Genomic DNA, 10,438 nt, shown 5'->3' on the forward strand with positions numbered 1-10,438 from the left:
CAGTGCCAGGACTGTGTTCACGTGTGTCACCTCAGCACGTGGGGACTGAGGTAGCTGGGTCACCACTACTTCATGGCAGACCTGTTTCATAATGAGCTCCGGGCAAGCACACTCTTTAAAGTAGAATTCTGGTTGTGCTTTAATGGAATCTTTTTTTTTTTCAGGTTAAAATTCATTGTGAATTTGTGTTAAAAAAGCATTGATTCAATCCCATTTTTTAAAAATTAAAATTGTTTTTAAGTGTGTCACTTTGCAGTGCTGGTGCTTCAGCCAAGGACTCGCAGGTTTACAAGCCCAGATCTCCATGTCCATGTGAGATCACTACTTCAGCAATGCACACATTAAGATAAATGAACATAAGTTCCCAGACAAGCAAAGGAACTTGCTTTCCTAACTACTAGTTTATCTGGTGACAGGCAGTAGCCTTATTAAATCCAGAGCTCAGACCACCAGACCCCTCAAGTACTACAGAATGTCTGACAGCTGGAGCTTCAAAGGAACTGAGTCTCACTACAGTTAAAAAGAGAGGTAATTTGCATGCAACCGTTTATGGCAAGTTTAAAGGCCCCAGTGCCCTTTTCTGTGTTTAATCTAGTTAATGCACATTTTCTTTTCATCCTTAGACAACAGGGACTGAGTTTGCCTTCCTCGCTGCCCCTCAGGTGTGCCTGCACACATCAGCACGGTAGATACTGAGTTAGGAGCACTGCCCGCCATCACAATGCCGGAGTCCCTATTCTACCGCCTTACTACCACACTGAGACTATCCCAGGCTGCGCTCTCTCTCTCTCTCTCTCCTCTCTCTCTCTCTCTCTCTCTCTCTCTCTCTCTCTCTCTCTCTCTCTCTCTCTCTCTCACACACACACACACACGTGTGCTAAACTGCTGGAATGGCAGGATGGCAGGAGATGGGTTTTGATGTTCCCTGCCTTTTCTTTTCTCTCTTATAACAGTTCCACTTTTAGACATGAAGATGTCAATCTCCTGCCCCTAGAGTAATTCCAAATTTTATATGCTCTTGACTAGAGTGTAGAAACAAGTTATCCTGGGCCTCCGGCATTGTCCTGGGAACGGCAGCAGCCCAGCACTAACACGGAGACATCTGAAAGAAACCTTGGTGCTGCATCGCAGATTTCAAACGTGAGAACCTGCGGTTCCGTCTCCTGTCCCGTGACTGGTCCCTCACTCAACCTGCCCTCCTGTTCATGCTTCACCTTTGCGGACAGTACGGAACTTGACAATGCCATCTTATTAATCAGGTTTCTGGCAGCTCGTACACATGCTTTTCCTTGCTACCCAAAGGTACAGGTACCAAAGGTGATGGTATCACAGATAAGGAATTTTATGAGTAGGAGACTTGGGTCTGTCTGTGTCCACCTGACCCAGCCATTAGGCAAAGAGTTGTCAGGAAAGGTGTAAGCTGGGTGTGTCCACACTGGTGAGTACCTGCCCTTTCTCTGCTCAGGCAACCAGTCACAGGCTTAACACTTGTGTGTGGCAGAGCCCAGATTCCTCTTCTTTTCATCCTTTTAGGTCACCGAGTGTTATAGGAAAGAGGTTACCCTTCCCTTTAGCCACCAGTCACTGGAGAGAACTGTGAAACATCTGGGATCCGTGGCTCAGCACAGTCCCTGGGCTGTTCATCATACTTGGGTATGCAGAATTAATACAAGATTACAGAACTGTCCCCAGACAATGACTCTTACAGGTCCAATGACAAGAGTGCATGTGTTTGATGAAGGGAGTGAATGGTCTAGGTGTCACTGGTCAAGTCTATACCTGAGTTTGGTAAAACAGAACCTAAGGAACTCAGGCCCTGGGAAGGGTTTCCTGGGCATGACGTCACTGATTGTCATAAGGCTGTGTATGCTGAGTAGGCGCGTCACCTTCCTGTCCCACAGGTTCAGGAATGAGCTCAGGTCCCACACTCTGCATTTCCCAGGCTGTGCAGTTCCTATATCAGGGGTCATCTAGAATATGGGTTCTTTTTGTTTTCCATTTTTCGTATTCTGTAAGGTGAAGGCAGTCTCTTAAGATCATAGAAAAACTCCCTCAGCTCCTCCCCACTCCAAAGACAAGTCAGTCTTAGCAGGAACACACGTGTCCTCCCAGACATCAGTTTGTCACACGGGGTTTATGAGCACACCCTCCTCTCGAGCAGTTTGTGACACAGTCATGAATCTTCCCTGGTTCTTGGACTGATGTGTAGAGGCAGGTTAGCAGCATCCCTGGGTCCAGCACCCACTAGAGTCTCCAGGGCACACCCCCTCCTACCTCTGTCATCATCACTTGATCTCTAAGGTGAGGCTTTGTCCTGATGAGAAACAAACACCAAGGTGCTGCGAGAGCAAAGATCCATATTGCTATTGGGAGTGGAAGAAAGAGACCGCTGTTTTGATTTCCTGATTTGAAGGTGAGCAGTATGGCCTGTTTCTTCAAGGTTCTAGGGATCACTATTCTGTGCTCAGTCTCCCGGGTGCTGGGATGACAAGCGCCATGTCAGCTTAGCTATACTTCCTGATGGCTGCTGTTTGCCGAATGTGCCAGTTGACTGAGGAGTGTGAACCTTTCTGCGGGAATGAGGACGGAAGGGAGTTGGGATTTCAGGGTGTGCCTCCTCTCACTCCAGGTATCTCTGAAACCCTGTGTGCAGAGACCACACTTCCTCGGGGCCTCACATAGACATTTGGAAATTTTCTGTACATCTTAGTCACTCTGTTCTGTTACCTTAGGTACTTTGTTGAGAAACTTAAAAAAGGCCTTGAATATGGAAACTCTGTTACCATTGGTAGAAGAAACCGCATCCTCAAGGTAGGTCTTCCTTGCCTCTGTGGCCAACCTAAAATCTCCAGAGCAGCACAGAGCGGCTGAGAGGAAAGCCACAGATCCTGACTGTGGACAGGAGGGAGCTGAAGCTGCCTCTGCTGAGCAGTACAGAGGCGCAGGATGGCAGGGAATGGGGCGCCAGTCCTGCCTAAGACATGGCTGCCTCTCCTGACCTGTTTTTCTCTTTTCTGTCATTAGAATTGTTCCAATTCTGCACTGTGGTTTTGTATTGCAGATTGTAAATCTTATTTTAGATAGGACTAAGAACCTACAGTGCCAGTTCCTGGAGGTACACCATGGAATATGAACAACACCTGGCAGATAAGGTCAGGGTGTGGAGAGCACAGAGACAGGAGGATTGTGTGTTGACTACTCAGCCTGTGCCCTGGGACTGTGCTGGGCTACACAATGGAGACTGTGATTCAGTGTCGCACACACGTGAATAGGCAGCAATAGAAGTCCCCCCAACTGCTCCCAACAGTGCAGTGGGCTACTGAGAATATTGAGACTTAGCTGCTGTTGAAGACATCCATATGGCAACTGAGTAAGGGGTGGCAGCTATGTTATGGAGGGGTGCATGGGCTCTATGCTGAGATGTCAGGCCTGAACAGAAATACACTTGGTCATCTCTGTAATGCCAAGGCTTTTTCTTCTGAAGTTGAAGTATTAGTGTCTTAGTTATGATTTCTAGAGACACCATGACCATGGCAACTCTTATAAAGGAAAACATTGGATTATAATGACTTATAGTTTGGGAGATTTAGTCCATTGTCATCATGGCAGCACATGGCAGTATGTAAGCAGATAAGGTGCTGGAGAAGAAGCTGAAAGTTCTACATCTTGATGGCAGGCAACAGCAAATGAACTATGTCACTGGGTGTAGCTTGAGCATAGGAGACTTCAAAGCCCATCCCCCGGCAGTGACAAACTTCCTTCAATAAGGTCATACCTACTCCAATGAAGCCGCACTTCCTAGAAGTATCACTTCCTATGGGGGATATTTTCTTTCAAACCACCACAATTAGCCTACATCCTTTTCCCTTTCTGTAGAAGAAAAAAGAAGAGGAAGTGGGACAGAATGCTGCCTTCTGGAAAGATTTTACGAAAACCCTCAGGATTTGCTAAGGGGGTCTCTGGTCCAGCTGGGCCAATGGATGGTGGTGAAGAAAGTCAGAGCGGAGTGGTGGATCCTGGTGCAGCATGGTCATCTCCAACGGCTGAGGCCTCTTCTGTAGGAACCACACCTTTCAAGCCCGCACTGGTATGGCTTCGAGGAAGCTTCTGACGAATTAGTCCTCAGCACAGCAGCGTAACCCACTTGGTCTTGGAGAAATATGGTGTTAACAAGGCCAGGTAAGTCACCACATGTTCCTGACTTGGAAAAGACTTATGTAGGAGTTGTCCCCATTATATCCGGGTCAGCCACACAGGAGTGAGACTGGAGCTCACTGGTAGGGTAAGACAGTGCTGGTGGACTGGTATCTGAAGTCTGGAGCACATGCTGTGTCCCCTTGTCTGTGTCCTCAGGATTTTGCTTCCAGGGTCCCTCTTACTCTGCTGTAGTAACAGAACCTCATGTGATGAGTGTTGTAAGGAGACTACTTGTTCATTCCTGGATGCCCAGAACTGAAATAATCTCACAGAAACTTTATTATTTAAAACACTGCTTGTCCAGCGACTCTAACATATTCCTAGCAAGCTCTTACGTATTAAACCAACATATTCCTATTATTTTATATTTACCATAAGGCTCGTGGCCTACCGGCAAAGATCTGGTGTGTCTGTCTCTGACGATGCTACATAACATCTCTCTCCTAGGTCAATCCGCGTTTTATTAAACCAATACAACAGACATATCTTTACAGGGTACAAGATCATTGTCCCACAGCAGATGAGTACTGTGTTTGCATGTTCTGCAACTCTGACTGCCTTAGAAGAATGGCCTTTAACTTTAAGCCAGTACAGTTTCTTCAAAACTTGTTGGAATTTGGTTAAGCCAGTTCAGATTCTTTAAAGCTTGTTGGAATTCAGACACTCATGTTTTAAGAACTCTGTAGAGATTTGGAGAATCATGTTAAGCTCATTAAGAAAACACGGAGTCGTCTGTCATAAGGAATGTGTTGTGCTGCATGGTTATTCTTGGAAAGCTGGCCTCTCAGATAATCTCATGACATAACAGAGGGAAGGTAAGAGGATTTCGCCTGCATGAGACTGTTTTCAGCATTTGGTAGCCCCTCACAGGAAATGCTCAAAAACAGCCAGGGAGACGAGGACTCACTCCATGGATGAAGCATGGGCCGTGACTGTGTAGAGCCTGGGATGGAACCCCCAGAAAGCACATGAACCCCGGGTAGGGCTGGCCACCTCCATGTGCAGTGAGAGTTCTCTTCAGGTGAGGGGACGTGGGGACAGGAGAAGCCCTGGCTTCTGACAGCACAGCTACCTGAGCAGACACAGCAGCACAGAAGAGACTGCTTGACCAAAAGCCCAGGAAAGGAGAGCATTCCCGGCGGTCTGCTCACCTCTGCAGGTGTGCTGAAGTACCTGAGTGTCCTTGCTCACACATGAACATGCATTTTCAAGATACCCACAGATCCTTAACACACACAGATCATACATAAAGGATTAAAACGGGAAACACACAATTATCTCAGAAAAATGAAGTTCCTAATTATCTTAGCTAAATTACTCTTCATTTTAAACTCCTGGCTTTGTAGCCTTGAGGTCATGCTGCCTTAGTGGGTAAGTGTTGCCCTGTGTACATCACCAGGGCTGACTTTTCAGATGTTTCTTAAGACCTGCTTGATTCTTAGCTTGCCCTGTGTGAGTCAAAGCCTCTTCTTGAATGAGGAGGAGTTTCAAATCAAATCGTCATGCTTTGTCTCAGAAGCAGGTCAGAGTCAGCATTGCCCTGCCTTGAGCCTAAGCAGTCAGGAATCCGCACAAGTGCGTAATACAGGAGTAAGCGAAGGAGCAGGAGTAAGCTGTTCAGTTCCTATTGGTCTGGGAGAAGTAATCCAGAAAGGGGTGGCTGTTCCCAGCTAAGCAGACAACCGTGGCCCCGTGGCTTTGCTGGGTTTAGTGCACCATCTTCACTCAGTTGCTCGGGCTGCAGTTTTTCAGGCTATGTAAGCATAAGGATCACCCTGCTGTTCTGGGGTCTCAGGGGTCTCCCCCATTCCTACAATGTTGTCCTACCGGGGGCAGTCTGTGGTAGTCTGGCCTCAAGACAAGCTTCTGTGTGTATTTCCGAGCTGTGTGCAACCACTTACAATCCTGTGGGGTCTCACAGCTCTTGGGGAAAATGATCTGCATGGCCGAGCATGCCTACAACAGACTTCCCGCAGGTGGAAGCTCGGGATACTAGTAGTTTGGCTCAGTCTGAAAGGCAAAGAACATGGAAGCCACTTGTGTGAGTCTCAGTCTGATGCAAGAGTCTGGGCGACCCAGGGAAGCACAAGCCCGCACCTCAGAGTTCCAGTGGCCAGCAGACCTGGAGATCTGAGGACAAAATGTCTGTCCCAGGAGAGACACAGTGGAAGTTTACCTTTTCTCTGCCTGTTTGTCCTGTTAACTCCCAGATGGCTTCAGGTTACCCACCTGAGTTTAGACCTCTCTCGACTTTGCCCACTTAGTCCATGAACCCACACAGAAATGATTTACAATCAACTCACAGTCACATCCAGGAATACTTCCCTGTTCACTCATGCTGACAGTGAAGTCCATCGTCACAACTTCCGATCAGCTATGGTCAGAGCTTGGAGAATAAAAACCTCCTTGCCCACTTTGTGGTTCCTTCCTGGGGAGGTAGACCATAATTATGGAGAGAATCTCCAGGATTTTGCATTTTTCTTCCAGGCTACCAGGCTGAGTTCTGCTCAGGAATACCAGACTCTGTATCCTCATACTTTTCTCTTTTGTCCATTGCAGTTCAGAACCTCAAAGCCTGTAATACTCAGTCATTCTGAAAAATTTGTGTGGCCAGTTCTTCCATTCTGCGCCAAAGCACACATGGTGTCCTGTGAGGTACACTGATAAAGACATGGACGCTCTTGCCTGATCTACAACTGTTTCTTCTCTTTGGCTGCCCATGACTCTCCAGATGCATATCCAGGGTCCGAGTCTATATGTATCACTCCACAGAATGAGCAGTGTGTAGAAAGGTCTGGGCCCTCTGAATCTGACAACTTCATACTTGGTTGCTTTTTAGAGCCCCTTGAACGGACTGGTTCAGTGTGATAGCAATATTCATTCTACTGTTAGCTAATGACAGTGTCCCCGCCCTTTGCAAACCAAGGCCAGCCTCGGATAGAGAGTGAGCCGTTGTCTCACAGGAAAAGAAGGCAGGCAAGCAGGCAGACAGGCCGGCATGAGGCAGGGAGGCTGCCCCGCTGACTAATTCTAAAGAGAGGATTCAGCCCACCTTGTGTCCTCTTCTGAGCTCCCCCTGAGCTGGGGCCTGGGAATGGAAATCATCTAAGGTCTTCATATGTGTCCATAAGGTGTGCGGTCCTTTGCAGAGATGGAAGGGACCCTGGGATAGAGAGCACTGAGCAGTGTGTCCACTAGGAGATGTAGGAACTGTGAGGAAGGCGAGGCCACTGAGGGAGAGCTTGAACCCATCCCTCACTTTTAAACAAGCCCCTGAGCGATGGGAAGCAACCCTCACCAAGGCCTTAATGAGGAGGCTGGAGCAGGGAAACTGCTTTAGGCAGCTAAAAGATGGGGCTCTCTCCAGAGCACCCCAGGAACCCTGAGCTAGGCCTAGCATGTGCTAGGGGAACATCTCAGGTTCATCCCGGCGTCTGTGACTTAATGCAGTACCCCGGTAAAACAGAACAGCCAAGGCTGTGAAACACTGAGGTGAGGGAGGAGGATGAAAGCTATTCACTGTGTGTGTGTGGGGGGGGACGTCATGCTTTGTCTCAGACGCAGGTCAGTGTAGGACATTCAGTGTAGGACGTGTGCTAAGAGAGAGCGGGACTGAAGGCCCGAGGGAAATGTGACAAGTTGTTTTCTCTTGGCAGGCGAGAAAGGAGTACACCACAGCACATGTGATTGTCCCAGGGCCGAACAGAGGGCCTGAGCATTGTCACAAACAATAAGGAAGACCTCGTCTTCGTTCAAGAGGAACTGGTGCTGCTCTCTAGGCTGGATCCACATAAATCTGACCTTGGTGACAGCGGCTCCTTCTGTCTCCTAGAAAGTACACTGGCTAAGCTGTTCTCTGAGCAGTCAATCCATTCCAGATCTCCTCTCCCTGAGCACAGGCAGTCACTAGTGTTCCAGTGTTGAGGCAAAGAAGTATTTTTCTAATTTCATCTGTCATTAAAAGTCATTCTTCAAAGTTCCAGTTCCTTGTGAGTCCGGGTGGTGCCAAGCAGCTTGCCTAGGATGTATGTGAACATGTTCTGTACAAGTGAAACTATTTTAAATAACTCTGGGGAGTTCTTTCTCTGACGGTTGCATTTCATTTTTATGAAGCAGCACCTGCCTTTGTGCACCCCCAAAGTGTTCCGACATGCACATTTGCAAGTGTTCGCATGTGCTGTGTATTGTGGGTGTCCCTGCAAGCATTATGGCCAACAGGAAAACAATCCGGGCAAGGTAAAATGAAATTTGGGTTCAGCTTGGCTTTAGTTAGCAAGCAATGGGCCAAAACTTCTGGAGTCTGACATCAAGCAATTCGTTTCTTACACATTGAAACACAGTGAAACTTTGGGCAAAGGTCTCCACGTGATGGTTGCCAGAGCTTTAGGGCAGCCCCTCGTACAGGTCAGATCAGTTTTCAGTGGAGCTCTCAGTTTTGTCTCCCAAGGAGAAAAGCATTCTTCAGGGCAAGCTGCACTTCAGATTTCTGTCAAAGCATGAGGTAGGAGAGCACAAACATGTACTTAATGCCCTTGACCACGTTATGTAGTTCTTCCAGCCCCAATGACAAGTGGAAAAGGGCAGATGTCCCTCTTATGGAAGATCTATTACAATCTCTCTTCTGGTGCTGGGAATAAAGAAAATTCACTGTTAGATGCCTGTGAACGTCTTGTGTAGCGTCGGGGAGTTTGTGTGTATTACCTGCACGTGTACGGGTGCACACCATTGTCCACGTGTGCAGAGGGCGGGGCAGGAGGTCAGAGGTCTCCCTCCACAGCTCTCAGTCTATGGCCTTGAGAAAGGAAAGCTCAGTTTGGCTAGGCTGGCTGGCCAGCAAGCTCTCAGAATTCGGCCTGTCCTTCTACTCAACCTCTGAACTGGGGTTACAGGGATGTGCAGTCATGCCTGGATATATACACAGGTGCCAGATTTTCACCTCTAACTGAGGTTACAGGGACATGCAGCCATGCCTGGATATATACACAGGTGCCAGATTTTCAAACTGAGCTCCCACACTTGCATAGGAAGGATTCTTACCGCCATTGCTGCTGTCTGGGGGCCCAGCCTCCAACAGCACAGGGCTTTGAACGGAATCCACAGAATCAGCGAGGCTAAACTCTTCTGAGGGAGGTTAAGGAAAAAGGCAAGCACAAGCTCCCTTGATATTTTCCTTTCTTTTTTCTTTTTTTTAAATTCTCTCATGTTGTTTACACCCCAACAGAACATTCCAGGCAGTGAAAGAGTCAAAAAAGTTGCTTTCCATTTCTCAAGTGAATGATTATAGGCGAAAACATGCTTTCCATCTCCATCACATGATTAAACATTTTATGTATTACAGCTGAAAATGATCCCAAGGACCCACATGTATTCATACCCAAGCAGCTTGTTCTAGATTAACTGTGTGGGCAAGCAAGGTGTTCTTGCCAGGTATTTTACTGGCAGGCTGAATTTTGCAGTTACAAAGAAAGGGCCAATTTATTACTTATCTTGAAAGGTAATCTTTAAAAAGTCATAAACCAAAGCTTTTATATATGATAAAGAATCAGTCAGCTCTACTTTAAATCTTTAGGGTGCATATTCATCAGTAGTTTTTATATCAGGAGACTGAGAGCAGAAATGGGTATAAGGAATTAATCATCACCTTTGGTCATCAACCAAACCTAACAAGGACTGTACATCAGCCAGTAATAATTGGGCGGCTTTGTTCTTGTTTCCTGACCACATTCAACTGTGTGCCTTTCTAAAACTTTAGATTGTCTTCTTGAGTTTTTCACCTCAAAGTTATTTAATAAAAACATCTCAGCCTAACTTTGTTATTTCCAAAGCTTTATTTCAGCTGTGATGCACTCTGAGACCTGTGAACATATTTCTCAACATTAAGGTTAAAAGAATTTAAACTAGCTTGGCTATTGGGACTCAATTGTTATTTTTTCTTTTTTTTTATTTATTAAAGATTTCTGTCTCTTCCTTACCGCCGCCTCCCCTTTCCCTCCCCTCCCCCCATTAGGTTCCCCTCCCTCGTCAGCCCAAAGAGCAATCAGGGTTCTCTGCCCTGTGGAAAGTCCAAGGACCACCCTCCTCCATCCAGGTCTAGTAAGGTGAGCATCCAAACTGCCTAGGCTCCCACAAAGCCAATACGTGCAGTAGGATCAAAAACCCATTGCCATTGTTCTTGATGTCTCAGTAGTCCTCATTGTCCGCTATGTTCAGCGAGACCGGTTTTAACCCAGGCTTTTTCAGA

At 47.1% G+C, this 10,438-nt stretch overlaps 1 long non-coding RNA gene across 3 annotated transcripts; it reads left to right on the forward strand.

Annotated features, from left to right (window-relative positions):
- The first annotated feature begins 803 nt into the window (after positions 1-803).
- On the forward strand, positions 804-8,852 carry LOC126515637 (uncharacterized). 3 transcript variants are annotated; one of them, XR_007595894.1, is made up of 5 exons: positions 804-1,653; positions 2,302-2,811; positions 3,877-4,179; positions 6,757-6,989; positions 7,854-8,852. It is a non-coding gene; the product is annotated as an uncharacterized lncRNA (long non-coding RNA). The 3 variants fall into 3 exon arrangements; XR_007595893.1 differs by having other exon boundaries at positions 804-2,811; XR_007595895.1 differs by having other exon boundaries at positions 804-2,811; positions 6,757-6,941.
- The last annotated feature ends 1,586 nt before the right edge of the window (positions 8,853-10,438 follow it).

The sequence above is a fragment of the Alexandromys fortis genome, unplaced genomic scaffold (genome assembly GCF_014885135.2).
Source record: "Alexandromys fortis isolate MF-2015 unplaced genomic scaffold, M_Fortis_MF-2015_v1.1 scaffold_158, whole genome shotgun sequence".
NCBI classification, from domain to species: Eukaryota; Metazoa; Chordata; class Mammalia; order Rodentia; family Cricetidae; genus Alexandromys; species Alexandromys fortis.